Here is a 26,578-nt window from a genome sequence, read left to right on the forward strand (position 1 = left end):
GCTCGTTTGACTTGGTTAAAAGGTGGCGGCCTGGCCCACGACAAGCCTGTTAATGGCCCATTCGCATATAGCCCATTTAAAGCCCGCTAACCCAGGGCCTGTTTACGGCCTATCCAAATTAGGCACTGTATCGTCATCTGGGTCGTCCAATATAATTCCAGCCCGTTTTAACTTCCGGCCCATGTATGGCCCATGACGTCTTTCGGCCCATATGAGGCCCTTAGTAACTCTCGGCCCATTAACGGCCCGTGGTAAAACTGTCCCATAATGAATAGTGTCTCACTTTATACCCATTAACGGCACGTGGTGAAACTGGCCCGTAATGAATAGTGTATCACTTTATACCCATTAACGGCCCATTATTTCGTTGGGCCGTTTCCAGCCCATGTTATCTTTCGGCCTTCTCAGGGCCCATTTATTTTTGGGCTCATTTCCAGCATTCGTTTACTTACGGCCTGTACTCTCATTTTCTGCTTGTGGGCCAAATTCAACCTGTGGTTACAGTCGGCCCGTTTGTGGCCCGTTAATACATTGGGTCGTTTTCATAGCGTCATCAAATACGGCCGATTAACGACGACCCATTATGGTCGGCCCATGAACGGACGATTTCAACTCTAGCCCATTTACGACCATAATGTGGTCTGTTATTGGCCCTTGTTTGGCCAACCGATCATACGGCCCGTAGAAGGCCCATTGATGATACGGCCCGTAGAAGGCTCATTGTGTCTACGGCCCGTATAAGGCCCATTGTTTCTATGCTGCAGAAAGCCCGTTGTTTCTATGGCCCTTAGAAGGCGCATTGTTTCTATGGCCCGTAGGAGGCCCATGTTAACTACAGTAAATATGTAGCCCATGGTTATTGTGGCCTAGTTTTAAAAAATAGGTTATTGCGGCCACTAGCAAACCGCGGAAAAAGAACTACACTGACTACAAGAAAACAAATAAACAAGACAATAAGGAAATAAATAGGCAAGCAACTTATGCTAGGCTATCACGGCTATTACACATATTACATCCACTGGGCATCAAAGTTCGCCACCAGTGCAATTATAGGGAACAAAGAAGCATATAAACGCCGCAGCAAAACAAGTCCAGAACTAAAACCACTTCAGAAGAGTTCAATAAACAATATCCTGGGTACCCATAATGCTGGCAAGATGCTTAGCAAGCTTATTAACTTTCTCTTGTTTGGCGTTTAAATCCTACAGCACTTGTTGTTGCACCAGAAAGCATGCATCTGAATTCTGCAGGGGCTTCCTCAGTCCTTCAGCTTCCTGTCGCATAACATCTGATTGATGTATTTCAACTTGAAGTTGAGACTCAAGAAGTCGAACGTATTCACGCAGCGAGTTCGAGGAGCTGGTGCAAGCAGTAGTAGCCAGTAACTCGAACACTACATCAAGACAGGACTTCGGGGTTGTCTCAGTGTCTTCAATATAGTTTTTATTAGCTTTCTTGGAGACCAACAGGGATGTCTCACTATCTTGAACCTTATCTGCATTACTTCCTTTACCATTGCATAATGGGGTACTCTTCTCCAATATTTTACCCACGATCTAAAGGAGAAACAAACAAACACATCACAGGTTTACAATGTAGTATATGAAACTCATTTTGGTAAACCAGTTTAGTAGTAAGGTGGACAGGATAACAACATGAAACAAACATATATCTATGTAGTATGGTCGTTGTATGGTCCCTATCATTCTAGTTTATGTTGCCAAATCAAGATAGATACAGTTTGAATCATATCTATTTAAGACAAAGCAGCATAGACAGAGTATAAGTATGGGAAACTACACAGCAATAACAACACTTGTAATGTGCATGGCATGAGAACATAACTATTTATTCAATTGAAACTGAAATCAACATAGAGCAAGTTACAACAGCAAACACGTTAAAGAAACAGGTTTAAAACATACCTATTGTGCCATTGGAGTTTCAATTGCATCCTTCAAATTTGAAATTAGTTGGTATGAGTAAATACAGTGATGCAAGAGCAAAGTAGTATGAACCATAGCTACGGAACCTGACCTGAGAACAATTCTTCTTCTGCTTTAAGCGTTGACTTGGGGTTCGGAGTGGTGGTCCTCATGCTTTGGGCACTGCAGTTGCCTTACTAACTGCTCGTGTTTGGGTGCTCTGTGGTGGAGACGGTGCTGTGTCAACGGGAACTGGGTTACTATCTGCTGGGGTTGGGGTTAGAAGGGGTGTAGCTGGTTCTCTGTCCAATTGGGTAGGGGTACAATCTGCGTGAGTCTGGGTTATGTGTGGTGGGGCTGGTTCTTAGGCAAGTACAACCGTGGTTCTATCTCCATCGACAGGTAGCACGATCTTTTCTGAAGACCGTGTTTTTACTCCCATGGATACTGCCATCACCCCCTCCAATTGAAATGGTTGATAAACAAGAAAAGTAATTGAATGTACAGACATTATAAGATAGACCGGTGCAATGGATAGTAGGGAAGAAAATAGTGCATGAAATAATTCACATTTATGTTGTCTAACCAAACAGAATAGTAGGACATAATTTCACATATATGATGGCTAATTAAACAGGATAGCATGACACAATTTCACATGTATGATGGCTAACTAAACAAGATAGAATGACATACTTCAAAATATGATGAGTATGTAAACAAGATGACATGATATAACTATATGATGTGTCTATTAAAGTGGTTGGCATGCCATAAATCACAAACATGTCGTCGATGGAAACATGATGGCATGATATAATTCACGGATAGAATGACATAATTCAAAATATGATGACTATGTGAACAGGATGAGATGATATAACTATATTATGTCTTTAGAAAATGGGTTGGCATGCCATAATTCAGATACATGCTGTCTATGTAAACATCATGGCATGATATAATTCAAATATATGATTTATATACTAAGGAAGTGAGCAGAGGGCAATCGCATATATGATGTGTCAACTAAGGAAATGGCATTCAATATCGTGTATATGATGTACAAACTAAGCATTGCAATACAACATATGCATGATATGAGTAATATAACCCTGCCAAGTTTGAGCATACACCTCAGGGGGATAATAGGACTGGTCATCTGCCTCTGAATCCTCCTCTGAAGAGCTATCTATAACCAGCAAGATATCTGCTTCAGCAGGTAGCATTGTTTGCTCTGAAGACCTTGTTTTCACTCTAGATTTCTCCATCACCAATTCAAATGGCTGATGCATAGGAAGAGCAGTTGCATATACAAACATTATCGACAAAAGCAATGAGAAACACAAAAAAGGACGACATGATATAATTCACATATATGACGCTTGGCTAAACAACATGGCATTGCATAATTCACATATATAATGCCTTGCAACAAGATAGCATTGCATAATTCACATATATAATGTCTTGCAACAAGATGGCATTGCATAATTCACATCTATCTATCTATACCTATACTAATTAGAGACTCCCTAATAATTCCCACGTTAATTAGAAAATAGGAGCCGTACATCTAATGATGGGACCCGAGTTATTACGGTCTAGATTGACCCATACAATTTGCGGCTGAAAAAATTAAGTTCACTTATTAAACAGACTGATTCACAAAGCCAACATCATTCGACAGCTGTGTCAGAAGAAAAGGCCCATAGCGCTATGAGTCAAGAAAAGGCACATAGCGCTCTCCACCATCTCTTCCATTACCAAAAAAAGACCCCCGTTCACAAAAAAAGAGACCTGAACCAATCGTAATCTCTTTCTCAATCTCATCTCATCTCTCTCACTCTCTCTCTCTCTCTCTCAAACTCCCAGGTCTCTTTGCATCTCCCCATGATGACCAGATCCATGTCTCTCAAATTGGAGCAAGAAATTTGGGCATGGATCCCTCTCTCAATCACGTCTCTCTCTTTCTATCAAACTCTTAGGTCTCTTCTCTCCTCACCTCAAATTGCAGCAAGGACTCTTTTATCCTCACCTCAAATTGCATCAAGGACTCTTCTATCCTCATCTCAAATTGCAGCAAGGACGTTAGGGCGTGGATCTCCTGCTCTCGATGAGGTCATCGCACTAAAATTATTTTCCTCATGTGGATTAGGTTCCCCTTCTCACATTGATTTTTTTTGCTAGATTGGATTCAAAAAAAAATCTAAGGATTCAATTTCAAATCTAATCTTCTCACATATGCTCTTTGGATATGTCACGAAGATCGGCTTGGGGCAGAACTAAGCCCATAAGGCTAGCTTATAAATTAAGCCTGCAACCTAACATAGACCATCTCAAATCAAGGAGGCTCTATTCGTTGTCAGCATCGTCATTAGTCAGATTCTTCTATTAGGTGCGACGGTTGCCTCTGTTCAGTTGCTTTTCACCCAATTTTTAGATGATTATTTTTTCTGTTGGTTCAATCACATTGTTAGGCTTTGCACTTACTATGTAATACAAACTAATCTTTCTTTCCGATTATAAAGTCTTTGATTTGGCTAAGACTATAACAAGTTCTAATCTTCAAAATTGTGTTCTCTTATTAGGTCAAATTCTTTTGTTTTCAATTGAAACAATGGCATACGATATGCTCGATGCGATTAACAATGGGAAGGATTCCTGGAAAGCGAAGGTCAGAGTAATTAGGCTATGGGACGCCATTAACCTCAATAACAATGAACTAATTAGCCTTGACATGATACTGCTTGATGAACAGGTCAGTTTATTGGTAAAAGGATTTTTTTTCAACATAAATAGGTCACTATGATTTAAATATGGTGCGATCTATGATGTCTCTTGCCGATTTACCACTATCTTTTTGGGGCTATGCTTTAGAGACTGCCGCATTCACTTTAAAATAGGGCTCCGTCGAAATCCGTTGAGACGACACTGTTTGAATTATGGTTTGGTAAGAAACCTAAGTTGTCGTTTCTAAAAGTTTGGGGATGCGATGCTTATGTCAAGAAACTTCAACCTGAAAAGCTCGAACCCAAATCAGAAAAATGCGTCTTCATAGGATACCCTAAAGAAACTATTGGGTATACCTTCTACCTCAGATCCGAAGGCAAGATCTTTGTTGCCAAGAATGGATCCTTTCTGGAGAAAGAGTTTCTCTCGAAAGAAGTAAGTGGGAGGAAGGTAGAACTTGATGAAGTATTACCTCTTGAACCGGAAAATGGCGCAACTCAAGAAAATATTCCTGAGGCGCCTGCACCGACTAGAGAGGAAGTTATTGATGATGATCAAGATACTTCTGATCAAGCTCCTACTGAAATTCGAAAGTCCACAAGGACACGTTCTGCACCAGAGTGGTACGACAACCCTGTCTTGGAAATCATGTTGTTAGACAACAGTGAACCTTCGAACTATGAAGAAGCGATGGCAGGCCCGGATTCCTACAAATGGCTAGAAGCCATGAAATCCGAGATAGGATCCATGTATGAAAACGAAGTATGGACTTTGACTGACTTCCCGTTGAACGGCGAGCAATAGAAAATAAATGGATCTTCAAGAAGAAGACAGACGTGGATGGTAATGTGACCATCTATAAAGCTCGGCTTGTCGCTAAGGGTTATCGACAAGTTCAAGGAATTGACTACGATGAGACTTTCTCACCGGTAGCGAAGCTAAAGTCCGTCCGAATCATGTTAGCAATTGCCGCATTCTACGATTATGAAATATGGCAAATGGACGTCAAAACGGCATTCCTTAATGGTTTCCTTAAGGAAGAATTGTATATGATGCAGCCGGAAGGTTTTGTCGATCCTAAGAATGCTGACAAGGTGTGCAAGCTCCAACGCTCGATTTATGGGCTGGTGCAAGCATCTCGGAGTTGGAACATTCGCTTTGATGAGATGATCAAAGCGTTTGGGTTTACGCAGACTTATGGAGAAGCCTGCGTTTACAAGAGAGTGAGTGGGAGCTCTGTAGCATTTCTCATATTATATGTAGATGACATACTTTTGATGGGAAATATATAGAACTCTTGGACAGCATCAAGGCCTACTTGAATAAAAGTTTTTCAATGAAGGACCTTGGAGAAGCTGCTTATATATTAGGCATCAGATCTATAGAGATAGATCAAGACGCCTCATAGGTCTTTCACAAAGCACATACCTTGATAAGATTTTGAAGAAGTTCAAAATGGATCAGTCCAAGAAAGGGTTCTTGCCTGTTTGGCAAGGTGTGAGATTGAGCCTCAGCTTCAATGCCCGACACGGCAAAAGATAAAAAGAGATGAGTGTCATCCCTATGCTTCAGCCATAGGATCTATTATGTATGCCATGCTGTGTACCAACCTGATGTAAACCTTGCCGTAGTTTGGTAGGAAGGTACCAAAGTAATCCCGGCAAGGAACACTGGACAGCGGTCAAGAATATCCTAAGTACTGAAAGGACAAAGGACATGTTTCTCGTTTATGGAGGTGACGAGAGCTCGTCGTAAGGGTTACGTCGACGCTAGCTTCGACACATCTGGATGACTCTAAGTCACAAACCGGACGTGTATATGTTGAATGGTGGAGCAGTGAGCTGGTGCAGCTGCAAGCAGAGTGTCGTGGCGAGATCTACATGTGAAGCGGAGTAACATGGCAGCCTCGGAGGGCAGCACATGAAGCAATATGGGTGAAGAAGTTCATCAACCAGACCTAGGAGTCATACCCAATGCGTCGGGCCAATCAAACTCTTTTGTAACAACACTGGAGCTATTGCACTTGCCAGGAGCCCAGGTTTCACAAGAAGAACAGGCACATTCAAAGCGTCGCTTCAAACTCCATTCGTGAAAATGTTCAAGATGGAGACATAGAGATTTGTAAAGTACATACAGACCTGAATGGTAGCAGATCGTTGACTAAACCTCTCCCTAGGCAAAACATGGATCAACACCAGACCATGGGTGTTCGATTCATCACAATGTAACTAGATTATTGACTCTAGTGCAAGTGGGAGACTGTTGGAAATTATGCCCTAGAGGCAATAATAAAAGCATATATATATTTCTTTGTTCCATGGATAAATTGTCTTTATTCATGCTATAACTGTATTATTCCGGAAATCGTAAATACACGTGTGAATACATAGACCATAATATGTCCCTAGTAAGCCTCTAGTTGACTAGCTCGTGATCAACAGATAGTCATGGTTTCTGGCTATGGACATTGGATGTCGTTGATAACGGGATCAACATCATTAGGAGATGATGTGATGGACAAGACCCAATCCTAAGCATAGCACAAAGATCGTGTAGTTCGGTTTGCTAGAGCTTTTCCAATGTCAAGTATCTTTTCCTTTGAACCATTGAGATCGTGTAACTCCCGGATACCGTAGGAAGTGCTTTTGGGTGTACAAACGTCACAACGTAACTGGGTGACTATAAAGGTGCACTCCAGTATCTCCGAAAGTGTCTGTTGGGTTGACACGGATCAAGACTGGGATTTGTCACTCCGATATGACGGAGAGGTATCACTGGGCCACTCGTAATGCATCATCATAATGAGCTCAGTGACCAGTGTCTGGTCACGGGATCAATGCATTAGGGTACGAGTAAAGTGACTTGCCGGTAACGAGATTGAACAAGGTATTGGGATACCGACGATCGAATCTCGGGCAAGTAACATACCGATTGACAAAGGGAATGTATACGGGGTGCTTGAATCCTCGACATCGTGGTTCATCCGATGAGATCATCGTGGAGTATGTGGGAGCCAACATGGGTATCCAGATCCCGCTGTTGGTTATTGACCGGAGAGTCGTCTCGGTCATGTCTACATGTCTCCCGAACCCGTAGGGTCTACACACTTAAGGTTCGGTGACGCTAGGGTTGTAGGGATATGTATATGCAGTAACCCGAATGTTGTTCGGAGTCCCGGATGAGATCCCGGACGTCACGAGGAGTTCCGGAATGGTCCGGAGGTAAAGAATTATATATAGGAAGTGCTGTTTCGGCCATCGGAACAAGTTTCGGGGTCACCGGTATTGTACCGGGACCACCGGAAGGGTCCCGGGGGTCCACCGGGTGGGGCCACCTGCCCCGGGGGGTCACATGGGCTGTAGGGGGTGCGCCTTGGCCTACATGGGCCAAGGGCACCAGCCCAAGAGGCCCATGCGCCTAGGGTTTACAAGGGGAAAGAGTCCTAGGAGGGGAAGGCACCTCCTAGGTGCCTTGGGGGGAGGGAAACCCCCTTGGCCGCCGCCCCACCCTAGGAGATTGGATCTCCTAGGGCCGGCGCCCCCCCTTGGCCCTCCTATATATAGTGGGGGAAGGAGGGCTTTCATCCCACGCCTTTGGTTGCCTCCTTCTCCCTCTCCAACACCTCCTCCTCCTCCATAGCGCTTGGCGAAGTCCTGACGGAGTACTGCAGCTCCATCATCACCACACCGTCGTGCTGCTGCTGGTGCCATCTCCCTCAACCTCTCCTCTCCCCTTGCTGGATCAAGAAGGAGGAGACGTGGCTGTTCCGTACGTGTGTTGAACGCGGAGGCATCGTCCGTTCGGTGCTAAGATCTTCGGTGATTTGGATCACGTCGTGTTCGACTACCTCATCCCCGTTCTTTGAACGCTTCCGCTCACGATCTACAAGGTACGTAGATGCATCTAATCTCTCGTTGCTAGATGAAATCATAGATAGATCTTGGTGAAACCGTAGGAAAATTTTTGTTTTCTGCAACGTTCCCCAACAGTGGCATCATGAGCTAGGTCTATGCGTAGTTCTCTTGTACGAGTAGAACACAATTTGTTGTGGGCGTTGATGTTGTCAACTTTCTTGCCGCTACTAGTCTTATCTTGATTCAACGGTATTGTGGGATGAAGCGGCCCGGACCAACCTTACACGTATGCTTACGTGAGACCGGTTCCACCGACTAACATGCACAAGTTGCATAAGGTGGCTGGCGAGTGTCTGTCTCTCCTACTTTAGTTGGAGCAGATTCGATGAACAGGGTCCTTATGAAGGGTAAATAGAAGTTGACAAATCACGTTGTGGCTTTCACGTAGGTAAGAAAACGTTCTTGTTAGAACCCTACTTCAGCCACGTAAAACCTGCAACAACAATTAGAGGACGTCTAACTTGTTTTTGCAGCAAGTGCTTTGTGATATGATATGGCCAAAGTTGTGATGAATGATGAATGATCTATATGTGATGTATGAGATGTTCATGCTATTGTACAAGGAATCACAACTTACATGTCGATGAGTATGACGGTGACAGGATGATCATGGAGCCCCAAGATGGAGATCAAAGGAGCTATGTGATATTGGCCATATCATGTCACTATTATTATTTGATTGCATTTGATGTTTATCATGTTTTGCATCTTGTTTGCTTAGAACGACGGTAGTAAATAAGATGATCCCTCATAATAATTTCAAGAAAGTGTTCCCCCTAACTGTGCACCATTGCTAAAGTTCGTCGTTTTGAAGCACCACGTGATGATCGGGTGTGATAGATCCTTACGTTCACATACAACGGGTGTAAGACAAATTTACACACGCAATACACTTAGGTTGACTTGACGAGCCTAGCATGTGCATAGACATGGCCTCGGAACACAGAAGACCGAAAGGTCGAGCATGAGTCGTATAGAAGATACGATCAACATGAAGATGTTCACCGACGTTGACTAGTCCGTCTCACATGATGATCGGACACGGCCTAGTCAACTCGGATCATGTTATACTTAGATGACTAGAAGAGGGATGTCTATCTAAGTGGGAGTTCATTATAATTTGATTAGATGAACTTAATTATCATGAACTTAGTCTAAAATATTTACAATATGTCTTGTAGATCAAATGGCCAACGTAGTCCTCAACTTCAACGCGTTCCTAGAGAAAACCAAGCTGAAAGACGACGGCAGCAACTACACGGACTGGGTCCGGAACCTGAGGATCATCCTCATAGCTGCCAAGAAAGATTATGTCCTACAAGCACCGCTAGGTGATCCACCCGTCCCACAGAACCAAGACGTTATGAACGCTTGGCAGACACGTGCGGATGACTACTCCCTCGTTCAGTGCGGCATGCTTTACAGCCTAGAGCCGGGGCTCCAAAAGCGTTTTGAGAGACATGGAGCATATGAGATGTTCGAAGAGCTGAAAATGGTTTTCCAAGCTCATGCCCGGGTCGAGAGATATGAAGTCTCCGACAAATTCTTCAGCTGTAAGATGGAGGAAAATAGTTCTGTCAGTGAGCACATACTCACTATGTCTGGGTTACATAACCGCTTGACTCAGCTGGGAGTTAATCTCCCGGATGATGCGGTCATTGACAGAATCCTCCAGTCGCTTCCACCAAGCTACAAGAGCTTTGTGATGAACTTCAATATGCAGGGGATGGAAAAGACCATTCCTGAAGTATTTGCAATGCTGAAATCAGCAGAGGTAGAAGTCAAGAAGGAACATCAAGTGTTGATGGTCAATAAAACCACTAAGTTCAAGAAGGGCAAGGGTAAAAAGAACTTCGAGAAGGACGGCAAGGAAGTTGCCGCGCCCGGCAAGCAAGCTGCTGGGAAGAAGAAGTCAAAGAATGGACCCAAGCCTGAGACGGAGTGCTTTTATTGCAAAGGGAAGGGTCACTGGAAGCGGAACTGCCCCAAATACTTAGCGGACAAGAAGGCCGGCAAAGCCAAAGGTATATTTGATATACATGTAATTGATGTGTACCTTACCAGTACTCGTAGTAACTCCTGGGTATTTGATACCGGTGCCGTTGCTCATATTTGTAACTCACAGCAGGAGCTGCAGAATAAACGGAGACTGGCGAAGGACGAGGTGACGATGCGCGTCGGGAATGGTTCCAAGGTCGATGTGATCGCCGTCGGCACGCTACCTCTACATTTACCTACGGGATTAGTTATAAACCTCAATAATTGTTATTTAGTGCCAAGTTTGAGCATGAACATTGTATCAGGATCTCGTTTAATGCGAGATGGCTACTCATTTAAATCCGAGAATAATGGTTGTTCTATTTATATGAGAGATATGTTTTATGGTCATGCTTCGATGGTCAATGGTTTATTCTTAATGAATCTCGAGCGTAATGTTACACATATTCATAGTGTGGATACCAAAAGATGTAAGGTTGATAATGATAGTCCCACATACTTGTGGCACTGCCGCCTTGGTCACATAGGTGTCAAACGCATGAAGAAGCTCCATGCAGATGGGCTTTTGGAGTCTCTTGATTATGAATCATTTGACACGTGCGAGCCATGCCTCATGGGTAAGATGACCAAGACTCCATTCTCAGGAACAATGGAGCGAGCAACCAACTTGTTGGAAATCATACATACTGATGTGTGCGGTCCAATGAGTGTTGAGGCTCGCGGTGGCTATCGTTATGTTCTCACCCTCACTGATGACTTGAGTAGATATGGGTATGTCTACTTAATGAAACACAAGTCTGAAACTTTTGAAAAGTTCAAAGAATTTCAGAGTGAGGTTGAGAATCAACGTGACAGAAAAATCAAGTTTCTACGATCAGATCGTGGAGGAGAATACTTGAGTCACGAATTTAGCACACACTTAAGAAAATGTGGAATAGTTTCACAACTCACGCCGCCTGGAACACCTCAGCGTAATGGTGTGTCCGAACGTCGTAATCGCACTCTGTTAGATATGGTGCGATCTATGATGTCTCTTGCCGATTTACCACTATCTTTTTGGGGCTATGCTTTAGAGACTGCTGCATTCACTTTAAATAGGGCACCGTCGAAATCCGTTGAGACGACACCATTTGAACTATGGTTTGGGAAGAAACCTAAGCTGTCGTTTCTAAAAGTTTGGGGATGCGATGCTTATGTCAGGAAACTTCAACCTGAAAAGCTCGAACCCAAATCGGAAAAATGCGTCTTCATAGGATACCCTAAAGAAACCATTGGGTATATCTTCTACCTCAGATCCGAAGGCAAGATCTTTGTTGCCAAGAATGGATCCTTTCTAGAGAAAGAGTTTCTCTCGAAAGAAGTAAGTGGGAGGAAAGTAGAACTTGATGAAGTATTACCTCTTGAACCGGAAAATGGCGCAACTCAAGAAAATGTTCCTGAGGCGCCTGCACCGACTAGAGAGGAAGTTATTGATGATGATCAAGATACTTCTGATCAAGCTCCTACTAAAATTCGAAGGTCCACAAGGACACGTTCCGCACCAGAGTGGTACGGCAACCCTGTCTTGTAAATCATGTTGTTAGACAACGGTGAACCTTCGAACTATGAAGAAGCGATGGCGGGCCCGGATTCCGACAAATGGCTAGAAGCCATGAAATCCGAGATAGGATCCATGTATGAAAACGAAGTATGGACTTTGACTGACTTGCCCGTTGAACGGCGAGCCATAGAAAATAAATGGATCTTCAAGAAGAAGACAGACGTGGATGGTAATGTGACCATCTATAAAGCTCGGCTTGTCGCTAAGGGTTATCGACAAGTTCAAGGAATTGACTACGATGAGACTTTCTCACCGGTAGCGAAGCTAAAGTCCGTCCGAATCATGTTAGCAATTGCCGCATTCTACGATTATGAGATATGGCAAATGGACGTCAAAACGGCATTCCTTAATGGTTTCCTTAAGGAAGAGTTGTATATGATGCAGCCAGAAGGTTTTGTCGATCCTAAGAATGCTGACAAGGTGTGCAAGCTCCAACGCTCAATTTATGGGCTGGTGCAAGCATCTCGGAGTTGGAACATTCGCTTTGATGAGATGATCAAAGCGTTTGGGTTTACGCAGACTTATGGAGAAGCCTGCGTTTACAAGAAAGTGAGTGGGAGCTCTGTAGCATTTCTCATACTATATGTAGATGACATACTTTTGATGGGAAGTGATATAGAACTCTTGGACAGCATCAAGGCCTACTTGAATAAAAGTTTTTCAATGAAGGACCTTGGAGAAGCTGCTTATATATTAGGCATCAAGATCTATAGAGATAGATCAAGACGCCTCATAGGTCTTTCACAAAGCACATACCTTGATAAGATTTTGAAGAAGTTCAAAATGGATCAGTCCAAGAAAGGGTTCTTGCCTGTTTTGCAAGGTGTGAGATTGAGCTCGGCTCAATGCCCGACCACGGCAAAAGATAAAGAAGAGATGAGTGTCATCCCCTATGCTTCAGCCATAGGATCTATTATGTATGTCATGCTGTGTACCAGACCTGATGTAAACCTTGCCGTAAGTTTGGTAGGAAGGTACCAAAGTAATCCCGGCAAGGAACACTGGACAGCGGTCAAGAATATCCTTAAGTACCTGAAAAGGACAAAGGACATGTTTCTCGTTTATGGAGGTGACGAAGAGCTCGTCGTAAAGGGTTACGTCGACGCTAGCTTCGACACAGATCTGGATGACTCTAAGCCACAAACCGGATACGTGTATATGTTGAATGGTGGAGCAGTGAGCTGGTGCAGCTGCAAGCAGAGTGTCGTGGCGAGATCTACATGTGAAGCGGAGTACATGGCAGCCTCGGAGGCAGCACATGAAGCAATATGGGTGAAGGAGTTCATCACCGACCTAGGAGTCATACCCAATGCGTCAGGGCCAATCAAACTCTTTTGTGACAACACTGGAGCTATTGCACTTGCCAAGGAGCCCAGGTTTCACAAGAAGACAAGGCACATCAAGCGTCGCTTCAACTCCATTCGTGAAAATGTTCAAGATGGAGACATAGAGATTTGTAAAGTACATACAGACCTGAATGTAGCAGATCCGTTGACTAAACCTCTCCCTAGGGCAAAACATGATCAACACCAGAATTCCATGGGTGTTCGATTCATCACAATGTAACTAGATTATTGACTCTAGTGCAAGTGGGAGACTGTTGGAAATATGCCCTAGAGGCAATAATAAAAGCATTATTATTATATTTCTTTGTTCATGATAATTGTCTTTATTCATGCTATACCTGTATTATTCGGAAATCGTAATACACGTGTGAATACATAGACCATAATATGTCCCTAGTAAGCCTCTAGTTGACTAGCTCGTTGATCAACAGATAGTCATGGTTTCCTGGCTATGGACATTGGATGTCGTTGATAACGGGATCACATCATTAGGAGAATGATGTGATGGACAAGACCCAATCCTAAGCATAGCACAAAGATCGTGTAGTTCGTTTGCTAGAGCTTTTCCAATGTCAAGTATCTTTTCCTTTGACCATGAGATCGTGTAACTCCCGGATACCGTAGGAGTGCTTTGGGTGTACCAAACGTCACAACGTAACTGGGTGACTATAAAGGTGCACTACAGGTATCTCCGAAAGTGTCTGTTGGGTTGACACGGATCAAGACTGGGATTTGTCACTCCGTATGACGGAGAGGTATCACTGGGCCCACTCGGTAATGCATCATCATAATGAGCTCAAAGTGACCAAGTGTCTGGTCACGGGATCATGCATTACGGTACGAGTAAAGTGACTTGCCGGTAACGAGATTGAACAAGGTATTGGGATAACGACGATCGAATCTCGGGCAAGTAACATACCGATTGACAAAGGGAATTGCATACGGGGTTGCTTAAATCCTCGTTCATCCGATGAGATCATCGTGGAGTATGTGGGAGCCAACATGGGTATCCAGATCCCGCTGTTGGTTATTGACCGGAGAGTCGTCTCGGTCATGTCTACATATCTCCCGAACCCGTAGGGTCTACACACTTAAGGTTCGGTGACGCTAGGGTTGTAGGGATATGTATATGCAGTGACCCGAATGTTGTTCGGAGTCACGGATGAGATCCCGGACGTCACGAGGAGTTCCGGAATGGTTCGGAGGTAAAGATTTATATATGGGAAGTCCTGTTTCGGGCATCGGGACAAGTTTCGGGGTTATCGGTATTGTACCGGGACCACCGGAAGGGTCCCGGGGGTCCACCGGGTGGGGCCACATGTCCCGGGGGGCCACATGGGCTGTAGGGGGTGCGCCTTGGCCTACATGGGCCAAGGGCACCAGCCCCAAAGAGGCCCATGCGCCTAGGGTTACAAGGGGAAAGAGTCCTAGGAGGGGAAGGCACCTCCTAGGTGCCTTGGGGGGGAGGGAAGCCCCCTTGGCCGCCGCCCCACCCTAGGAGATTGGATCTCCTAGGGCCGGCGCCCCCCCCCTTGGCCCTCCTATATATAGTGGGGGAAGGAGGGCTTTCATCCCACGCCTTTGGTTGCCTCCTTCTCCCTCTCCAACACCTCCTCCTCCTCCATAGCGCTTGGCGAAGTCCTGACGGAGTACTGCAGCTCCATCATCACCACGCCGTCGTGCTACTGCTGGTGTCATCTCCCTCAACCTCTCCTCTCCCCTTGCTGGATCAAGAAGGAGGAGACGTGGCTGTTCCGTACGTGTGTTGAACGCGGAGGCATCGTCCGTTCGGTGCTAAGATCTTCGGTGATTTGGATCACGCCGTGTTTGACTACCTCATCCCCGTTCTTTGAACGCTTCCGCTCGCGATCTACAAGGTACGTAGATGCATCTAATCACTCGTTGCTAGATGAACTCATAGATAGATCTTGGTGAAACCGTAGGAAAATTTTTGTTTTCTGCAACGTTCCCCAACAATTCTATGGGACGTGTTGTCATAATAACATCAAAAATTGTCAGAAAACTGAAAGGTTTGTATTTATATCAATCAAGGGTAAGTAGTGTTATGCCTGTATTTTTTGTATTCGAAATTTAATATCAAGTTCTTGCAGAGTACTCGCTGTCATCTACAGGTGCAACCAAAGTATATATCGATTTGGATATCCCTGAAACAGCTGAGCTCCATACGAGGTGCAACCGTTTTTCCGCAATAATATGAAGAAATCCTATTTAGTCATGTACATGGATACTTACCTCATGCGAAAATAGGTATCGCTTGGAAGATGATATCATAGAGGAAACAGGGCCGGAAGCCCACTTGCAAGGAACAATTCAAGAACAAATGCTCTATAACAGAAAGACACTAAGAGAAATAACTGAAATTGCATATGAATCTGAAAAACAGGTATTTACGATTAACTTTTAAATTATTTTTTCATATGTTTTATGTGCTAATTTAACCTACAATGGACAGGAAAAGTTCTATACTACAGAAGCAACCATTAAGTCAATTGATACATCAGATGAGTGGTACTACATAGGATGCGGCAAATGTAATAAAAAAATACAAAAAGAAGGGAATCACTTCTACTGTCTAAAATGTGAGAAAGAACCTGAGAAGACATGTCCAAGGTAAATTTGATAATATCTCATGTTTTAGGTAGTAATTTATCCTCCACTTACCAGATGTGTCATTTTGTTACTAGGTACAAACTTAAGCTAGAGATATGTGATCATACTGCAACAACAACTTGCACCATGTTTGAGACAGAAGCAAAAAAAACTGATTAAGCAATCTGCAAGATTCTTGATAGATAGGGATGACTGTGATATCCATGAGCAGGCAGAAAAATTTCAGAAAATATGTGGGCAGAGATTGATTTTTCAGTTCAGACTGAATGACTATAATTTCAAGTACGGTTACCAAGATTACACTGTTCATAGAATATTTTTATGGACCCTGAAGAAGATTCATCGGTACAACACGTTAATGTTGAACAGGTATCGTCTATTTGTACTACGATGCTCCATAACATTTTGTATATGTGCATGCCATATTTTACAATGAATGTTTATGAAAACTAACTCAATTTGTCATGTTTTTGTAGAACACTATGAAGGGCACTAAAAAGTCTAGGACTAGGAACACATGTCGCGTTGTACATTCTGATGAAGAATCAGAAGAGGATAGCCAGGAGAAAGATGAATGCAAATTCAAGGAATCTAGCCCCAAAAGAAAGCGTACAATAAGCATTACTAAAGACAAAGATTCCGAAAAAGATGGAACTGAGAATTATTCAAAGACCAGCATAAGGCTTACTGGTGTTGTTGATAAGGGATCTAAGAAGAAAGGAATTCAGAATGATAACCATGTAAGTTTCTTGGTGCATTTTCATGTTCTTTCATAGTTGTTGTACACCTCTCTAACTGGTATAAATGTTCGCAGGAGCAAGTGAACAAATTATCACTTTCAAAAACTATAAAGCAAGAATCGGAGGATGATGAGCTCACTATTGACCAGACTAAAAGGGGTAGGAGACGGAGCACAGGTCGTGCTGCACATCTTGACGATGAATCAAAAGCTGAAGGTAATCAGGAAATAAACAAATCCAAATCTATGGAATCAAGCCCCAAGAGGAAGCGTGTTGTACGCAAATGCGCCGGTGTTTATCAGGAGCACAATGATTCAAGGCCTAGGACAAGGCTTAGTTGTGTCGATAAAAAATCACTTAGTTGTCCGCACTGCATTCCGTCTTGCCATCTAGCCCTATCATGCGTGGCCGACCATGACTCAAGTTTAGTTTGGAGTTAAATATTGGTTTTTCCATGAAGACATGTAGATAAGCATGGGTTCTGGATGGTTAAACACACGGATAGAAATTTGAATGAAATACATAGACTATACGTGTACGGAACGAAGACGTGCATATAAGACATACAGCGCTTAGACTAACTGCTCAGATCTAAACGTACGCGTGAAAAATTCTACACAACAAAATCTTCTTATCTCTCTTTTCTGCCACATCGCCGCCGATCACATCCTTCATCCCGGCAAGACATCACCTCTGATCTCATCCCACATCACGTACAGGCGATAATTAATCCTTACACGGCAAGCAGTAAGGAGCGGATAGGTTGTGTGCCAGTACTTGCAGGTATTCATTACCAACTTCCACTACTATATGCATCAACTCCGTAATCTCATCACATATGCTTTGTTAATTGCAACTACAGAGAAATTGATGAACAATCATCAAAATTAGTTTGCCAATTACAAACCATATAGTATGTCCTCTGCTTAAAAGGTAATAACACATGTACATGATCTACAATTCTTTGTTGGCATACTATTAGTAGGAGAACAGGAATATTTCCAGGAAACTGATTGATCCAGACAACATCCTTCAAAACAATGTGGTACCTGACATGTGTACATTAAACTTATGTCAGCAACTCAGAATTTCCGGACAAGTAAAATAAGGTGCTTACAAGATGTCCTCACTATCATGTACTGCTTACATACTTTGTGATAACCCCGATGAGGAATAAAATTCTAAGAAAGTTAAATATGAATGGATTTCGACTATCAATATGATACTAGCACATCCAAGTGCACGGGTCAACTATCAAAATACTTGATACTCTTTGCATGTTGTTGTTCTTGGACAAAATGCTTACATTTTTCCCTCATATTTTTCAGGATTAACTACCTGCAGTCAGCATGCGTCAAACTCGCAATGGACTCGACAAAAACAACAATAGGTATTGGTTACCACAATATAAAAACAATTTTATACCCATTAATTTACCTAGATTATTAAAATGGCACCAAAATCTAATGCAGCAATGAAAGACCTGACAAAGCAACCTCCAAACTTGCCACTCTACAATCTAATGATAATCAACCAGACATCATTAGAGCAGCAATGAAGGATGCTGCACGGAAAAGGAAAGAAATACTTCAGCAGAAAAGGAATCAGGTGCTTATAAGATGTCCTCACTAGCATGTACTTAATTTTTTTTGTGATGTTCCCAATGAGGAATATATTTTAATTTCTACAGTCAAGGTTAAATATTCAGTGAGAAATATCACATGGGGTACATGCCAGATCTTCGGCTCCAGAAAGGAAATACTGCTAAGTTCCATATACTTAATTCTATCTGCATGTTGTTGCTCTCAAACAAAGCGTTACAATTTTTTTCCCTCATTTCAGGATTCACTAGCTGCACTCAACTTGCGTCGAAGTAACGGTGGACCAAATCAAAACAACAGAAGGTATTCATTACCCCAATACCAAAAAATAATTATATAGACATTAATTTACCTGGTTTATTCAAATGATACCAAAATATAATGCAGCAATATATTGGGTGACCAAACAATACAAATACCTGAGCAAGGAACCTCGCAGCTCGCGACAGTAGAATCTAATGATAGTCAATCAGATATTATCAGAGCAGCAAGGAAGGAAGCTAGACGAAAAAGGAAAGAGATACTCCAGCTGAAAAGGGAAAGGAAACGAATAAGGACAGAAAAGGACAATAATGGCTGTGAAGTATCAAATATAGCAAAGGATGTCACTCAAGTTTCAAATTTGGGAAAACCAAATTGCGTTTGGGAATTTTGCAATGCCATTATGTGGCATGGAGAGAGAAGCACAAACACACGTAACATCACAGTTCCAAAGTTTGGTCTCTGCTGCAAGGAAGGGAAAATTAAATTACCACCACTGAAGCAAGCTCCGTTGTATCTCCGACAGCTACTACGTTACAATGAAAGAGGAGAGTCATCCAATTTTCGCCAGAACATCAGGTTGTACAACTCCATGTTCGTGTTCACTTCAATGGGAGGAAAGGTTGACTATGAAATTAATAAGGAGACACCTGAACCATATGTTTTCCGTTTGAATGGCCAAAACTACCATCAGATTGGCACTTTACTTCCTAAAGATGACGTGACAAAACCAAAATTTGCCCAATTGTACATACATGACACAGAAAATGAAGTGCATAACAGGATTACTGCATCAACTTCAATGGAGATTAAGACAAAGCCAGATGAAAACATTGTCAAAGGTCTACTAGAGATGCTAGATGAGCACAATGTTTTGGTCAAATCGTTTCGTATGGCAAGGGATAGGTTCGAAAACCGAGATATTAAAGATGTAAGACTAAGATTGATCAACAAAAGGTCGAAAGATGGACGGCAATACAGCCTCCCATCTGCCTCAGAAGTTGCAGCACTAATTATTGGGGAACAAGATGGAGAAAATAATGAATTTGATATAATAATTGAGACCAAAGACAGAATGTTACAGAGGATTTCAGAGTTGCACCCAAGCTATATGTCAATGCAATACCCCTTGCTTTTTCCATATGGAGAAGATGGGTTCAGACCAGAAATAGAGTATCAAAAAAAGATAGGCGACAAAGGTAAGATAAAGTATGTAACAATGCTGGAGTTTTATTCATATCGCATCCAACAACGTCTTAACCAAGCAACAACCTTGCAAATGAGTGGACGTTTGTTCCTACAGTTCTTAGTTGATGCAGCAACGTGCATTGAACAATGGAGACTAAATTGGTACACAACAAACCAAGGAAAGCTGAGGACAGAACTATACAGAGGACTGCATGATGCAATAGAAAATGGAGATACACGAACTGAACAAGTTGGCCAAAGAATCATACTACCCTCAACATATAATGGTAGCCCTAGAAATAAGCAGCAAAACTACCAAGATGCCATGGCGATTTGTCGTTCGGCTGGCTATCCTGATCTCTTCATCACTTTTACATGCAATCCGAAATGGCCGGAAATACAGGATATGCTGGATCTGATTCCAGGCCAGAAACCTGAAGATCGTCCAGACATTGTTGCCAGAGTATTCATGTTAAAAATGAAGGAACTTATGAATGACATAAAGAACGAGAAGTGTTTCAGACAAACAATTGCGAGTAAGTTTACCAACCAACTACAGATTTACTATGCCTAGATGATTGTCCTAAATCATTTCTTCTCAAATTTCTTTACTTGCATGCAGTTGTCTACACGATAGAGTTCCAAAAAAGAGGCCTCCCTCATGCACATATACTGGTGTTTCTACATCCAGATGATAAAGATCCCAGTCCTTCCTAGACCGACAAAATCATATCAGCCGAAATTCCTGACAAGAATAGTGATCCAGATGGGCATGAAGCAGTGCAAAATTACATGATACATGGTCCCTGTGGTCAAGCACACCCAAAATCACCATGCATGGTCGATAAAAGTTGTGCCAAACATTTCCCCAAGAGTTTTTGCACTGAAACTACAACAGATGAAGATAACTATCCAGTATATAGAAGATGAGATGATGGCAATACTGTGGACAAAAACGGAGTGAAGCTAGACAATAGATTTGTTGTGCCATACAATAGAAACATACTGGTCAAGTATCAAGCCCACATAAATGTTGAATGGTGCAACAGATCAAGGTCTATAAAGTATTTATTCAATACATCCACAAAGGAGAAGATCGAACAACTGTATTAATAGAAACAGAAGAGCAACAAAGAGAAACAAGAGGTGGCAAATTAACAAACAGGGATAACGAAATCAAGAGATACCTTGATGCTCGGTACATATCTGGATGTGAAGCCGCATGGCGCATATTTCAGTTTCCTCTTCAGTATAGAGAGCCTGCGGTTGAAAGGTTACAATTTCACCTAGAAAATGAACATGCTGTGGTATTCCCAGACTCGATGGATTTAGATAAAATCATATCTCGGCCTAACATAGAAAATACAATGTTCACAGAATGGATGACAGCCAACCAATTGCATGAGGAAGCTCGCAGTTTGACGTATGCACAGTTTCCAACCAAATGGACTTGGCATGCAAAAGAGAAAGAATGGAGGAAGAGACGTGGTGGTAAAAAAACCATAGGCGGGATTTACTATGCACAACCAACAAGCGGTGAAAAATACTACTTGAGAATGCTTCTAAATACCGTGAAAGGATGCAGATCCTATGAAGAAATCCGAACAGTTGATGGGGTTGTACATCCAACATACAAATCTGCATGTTATTCTCTTGGGCTACTTAATGACGACAAGGAGTGGGATGACTGCATCAAGGAAGCATCCCATTGGGCCTCTGCTCCTCAAATGCGCCAACTTTTCTGCACAATACTTTTATTTTGCGAGGTGACTGATCCTGCAAAGTTGTGGCAAACAAACTGGGAGTTACTATCTGAGGACATCCAACGTCGGCAAAGAAGAATACTCAATTTTCAGGCCCTAGAACTCAACTCATTGCAAATAAAGAGCCTCCTCTTGGCAGAGATCGAACACCTATTGGCTAAAGGTGGTAAGTCCCTCAAAGAATTTCCAGGAATGCCACTACCAGATAGTTCGATTCTTCAAGATATAAATAATAGATTAGTAAATGAGTAACTAAACTACAAGATTCTTTAAGAATAGAGCACACAGAGTTACTACAAAAGCTAAATCAAGATCAGAGGATGGCTTTTGATGTTATAATAGAATCAGTTAGCAGCAGTCGTGGAAAACTGTTTTTCGTTGACGGATATGGTGTAACTGGAAAGACATTTCTGTGGAAAGCAGTCACGACAAAATTAAGATCCGAAGGAAAAAATAGTTCTAGCAGTAGCTTCAAGTGGTATAGCAGCACTTCTTTTACAGGGCGGAAGAACAGCTCATTCAAGATTTCACATTCCGCTCAAAATCACAAGCGAGTCGACATGCAACATCAAGCAAGGAACATTTCTCGCGGAACTAATAAAGAAAACTTCACTGATAATATGGGATGAAGCACCTATGACACACAAGAACTGTTTTGAGGCACTAGACAAGAGTTTGAGAGACATACTTCAATTCACAAATGAGGATGCCGAGCATAGACCGTTTGGAGGAATGACAGTAGTCTTGGGAGGTGACTTCAGACAAATCCTACCAGTTATACCAAAGGGGAAAAGGGAACATATCATTTCGGCATCTATAAAGAGATCCTACCTATGGAAGAACTTTGAGGAGTACCGACTCACAGAAAATATGCGTCTGAATTCATCCGAAGGTAGTCCAGAAGAGAAAGCAAAGACAACTGAATTTGCAAACTGGATACTAAACATCGGCGATGGCACAACGGCAACAATAGATGATGAAGACTGCGTTAGCATCCCAGAAGACCTTATTTTAAATAAAGGAGATGATCCAAAAGCATCTATAGTTAATAACACATACCCTGAATTACACAACAAGTACACTGATAGAACATACCTAGAGGAAAGAGCGATCCTGTGCCCAAGGAACGAGACTGTTGACTAGATTAACACCTACATCATGAGTCAAATTCCTGGAGAAGAGGTAACCTATCTCAGTTTAAGATACAACATGCAAGGCAATGTCTATGGTGGAAGACGAACATATGTTGTACCCAACTGAATTTCTAAATAGTCTAACATTTTCTGGAATACCAGATCATGAACTGAGGCTGAAAATAGGATTACCAGTAATGCTTATGAGGAACATCAATCAAAGTGCAGGACTTTGCAATGGGACAAGACTAACAATAACACAGCTAGGAAAGCGTTTCATCGAAGGCCAGGTCATAACAGGTACTAACATTGGTGACAAAGTTTACATCCCACGAATTATTATGTCACCAAGTGATTCAAAATGGCCATTCATTCTGAAAAGGAGACAATACCCAATATCAGTGTGCTTTGCTATGACAATAAACAAAAGTCAGGGGCAATCTCTCAAAAAGGTTGGACTCTACTTAGAAAGGCAAGTGTCCACACATGGCCAACTCTATGTTGCAATGTCAAGGGTTACCAGCAGAAATGGATTGCGGATACTTATATCAGATGAAGAGCGTCCATCCGACAAGGTTGCAAAAAACATTGTTTACAAGGATATATTATAGATTTTTTTTTAATAACTAGAAGTATAAGTTAAGAACAAATACAAACATTCTTAAATGACCAAATATAATGTGTTGCAGACATAGCAGCCTTTTTTTCTGGAAAGACATAGCAGCCTTATCTGTTTTAAATTGGTTTTTAAAATTGTTTTAAATGGTTATCTCTGAAATATTATATTTGTCAGCAAGGTACTTCTCTCTGCATTTACAGGTAAACAAAAATATGCGAGCAAGGGCTAACAACTGATTTGACAAGATCAATACCAGTTATATATGTATGCATTAGGGACGTGGCTCTAAAGTTACAGAGCCATTGAAGAACCAAGATCATTTTCTCAATTACTATAAAATTTCTTTCTTACATAGCCTACCAGTCATATCCAATTTCACAAATAATAGAAAATACTGGAACAAGTAATTTCGTAGCTGCATCTGCCAGCATTTTCCTTGATGGCTCCTCTACCATCGTCTCTCAAGTACACTTTACAGCAAGATGCAAACATACGCTGCTCAAATTTATTTAATACAAGGAGGAGATGGTAAGGCAAAGGGAGATATGCACCTGTTCGTGCAAACGCACAGTAAAGAGGAAAAGATGCATACTGAATGGATAAGATAATGCCACTTTCTTTGGTAGATGGATAGGAGTTGCCGGCGCTGCTGCTGCATGAGGAAACTCCGCTCAGCAACGCGGGCGCCGGAGGAGATTGCAGCTTCGGCCGAGATGGCGTACCACACCGCAAAGGGGAACGGCTAGATGGTCGGCGCTCCGGCCGGCGACGTGATGCGATTCGCCGCGGAGGACTATAGAAGGTTAATGATGCACGCACTATCCATGAGATCCACCGGCGAGGCCGCTCTCATGGCGCCGGTCAGAGGGGCGCGCACTAGAGACGACGGCAGCGCCGACCGCGGGCGCCGAAACCCGCCGCTCATGCTACCAAAAATCTGTAACTAATAAAAATGCGCATATCTAAATGGACATAGTTTAATGCCCGTGCGTTGCCACGGGATAAAAAAACATAGTGATCAATAATCCCAGATCAAAAATTAGTTGAACATGATGATTAGTTGAACAAGATGGAATGTGGTTGCCATCAATAAACTGATTTTATCCCACTTCTTCCCCCCTCGACAATCATCATTTCTTCTGCCCCTCCCTCCTTACCTTCATTTTTTTATCTTGCACAAGCTGAAATCTACACGCATCTGCAATCATGCATCAAACCTGCACGTACAAAATACATCTATATTTACTGAAGGTTGAAAATTTTCCTATTTGGTAGCCATCTACAATCATGCAGCAAAGAAAGGAGTCTGCATTTTTTTTGGACTCCCATGTATAACCAAGAACACACTGACTGGAAGTAGTAAATTCCGATGTAGCAGAAATGTTGCTCGGGCTTGAGTAATAAAAAGTAAAATAAGACAATCATTTTAGACAAGTGAAATATTTAGATATTACTGTAGTTACTGATTATTAGCGCTGTGACCTGGCTGAACCATCTCATCATGTTTCTGTTCTGGAATTTGTTCTTTACAAAACATTCAACTACTTGCTCATCTTCACAATAATGGATTCAGCTTTGTCTCCCAGGTCCTAGAATGCATTCGATGCACCTTGTTGGAGGATGTCGTTGCTCAAAAGACTAAAGATATTGCATCTTCCACAATCGTAGTACAATGAGAGATGACAATCTATTAGCAAGGCCTCTCATTGGGAAAAAAAACAATCAAAAGCGAGTGATAAATTTCATACCAAATGCACAGAAAGTTACAAACCAATGCGCAGCACATAAATCGTTGGCACAACGAGAACATGTGTTAATTTCTATTTGCCTCACTGAAAAGAAGGTCAATACCTTTGCAAAATGCATATCCCTATGCAGAACTCTGTAGTGAAGCTTTGCCTGCTGTACGGTACCAATTGTGTTTTTGCACCAGCAGCTTGCGGTCTGCTCCTGAATATGCAAAGATTTTCCCTGACCGTACAATATTTACTTGAACCACATGCTTCAGAGTTCCCTGGCAAAAAAGGCTTCAGAACACATATGCTTGCATCACAGAACTATAAAGCTATGAGAAGCATTGTAGTGGAGTAATCATTTCGAGCAAATTAATAGCCACCATAATTCTTTCAATTTTTCTAATGATATGTCATCCATGTAGTCTCTCTTACGTATACATAGTACGTGAGAACCCACAATTACTATTCAAGCCTTATATACCATCTAAGAAAATGATATGCGTGTAGCATGTTTGACTCTGTTAGAAGTATATATGTGTTGAAGTTTGACAAAAATTTAGAAAATAATGTGTATAAAACAAACAACCGTTGACAATTAAAATTGACCATAGGTGTTATTTAGACAGTCTTTTTCTGGATGTAAAAAGGCCAACATGAGGAAATCAGATATGTGTGTGCTGGGCATAGTGATTTGTAAGCTCGGCAACAATCTCCTCGCTACTGTTCTACACATTCAAGGGTTGCCAACTTGTTAATTTAAGTTGTTCGATAGTTCTGCAAAGAAAAATATTCACAATTATATTGTAATTAGAACTCAAATGCATAGACAATTAGGATATCTATGCTCAACGTGGACATCAAGAGCAACCTGAAGAATGCCGGCAACTTGCAGGTTGCCACTACATGCTCGGTATATGCATATCTTCATTGTTCATCTGCTTCTCTTTGGGTTTTTATGGAGTCCTGGCGTTGATTGCTAATGCATGCTGCAACAGCTGGCATACCACCACGGCATGAGCACCAATCTGTAAAACTTCATGAAACACCAAACCACCTTAGTTACTACCAACGATCACATCTGCAGGAGGAAGACGCACATGAAGAAAGGATCCTTCAACCTTGAGGAAAAGAGTAGATCACTAAAGAAATTGAATAACGTCTACCTCATTGATCTTGTATGTCTCCAGGTTTGTGCTCACAAGACCCAATCCGGGAATAAGGCCTGTAATTCCAAACAAACCAAGAAGAATTAAACACTGAGAGCCAAAAATTAGGCATCAGAAAGAAAAACCAAAAAGTAGTGCGGAAGCTTCGCCGGCGTGGTGGGCGTGTGCACCGGATGGCAACGAAGACACACGCGGGGAGGCGGTCTCGAGCGGATTACAGGGCG

The 26,578-nt window shown here is 42.3% G+C and overlaps 1 long non-coding RNA gene and 1 pseudogene across 25 annotated transcripts; one reads left to right on the forward strand and one right to left on the reverse strand.

Annotated features, from left to right (window-relative positions):
* The first annotated feature begins 15,631 nt into the window (after positions 1–15,631).
* LOC125555104 lies at positions 15,632–17,506 on the forward strand (annotated as a pseudogene).
* A 149-nt stretch (positions 17,507–17,655) lies between these two features.
* LOC125555120 lies at positions 17,656–26,416 on the reverse strand. 25 transcript variants are annotated; one of them, XR_007304663.1, is made up of 13 exons: positions 26,352–26,416; positions 26,057–26,266; positions 25,304–25,466; positions 24,610–24,669; positions 23,142–23,207; positions 22,796–22,871; positions 22,564–22,705; positions 22,389–22,468; positions 21,809–21,916; positions 21,508–21,713; positions 21,125–21,197; positions 18,908–19,017; positions 17,656–17,936 (listed from the first exon to the last, which is right to left on the reverse strand). It is a non-coding gene; the product is annotated as an uncharacterized LOC125555120 (long non-coding RNA). The 25 variants fall into 25 exon arrangements; XR_007304634.1 differs by having other exon boundaries at positions 21,125–21,223; XR_007304590.1 differs by having other exon boundaries at positions 21,125–21,287.
* Between the last annotated feature and the right edge of the window lie 162 nt (positions 26,417–26,578).

Source organism: Triticum urartu, chromosome 1 (assembly GCF_003073215.2).
Source record: "Triticum urartu cultivar G1812 chromosome 1, Tu2.1, whole genome shotgun sequence".
Lineage (NCBI taxonomy): Eukaryota > Viridiplantae > Streptophyta > Magnoliopsida > Poales > Poaceae > Triticum > Triticum urartu.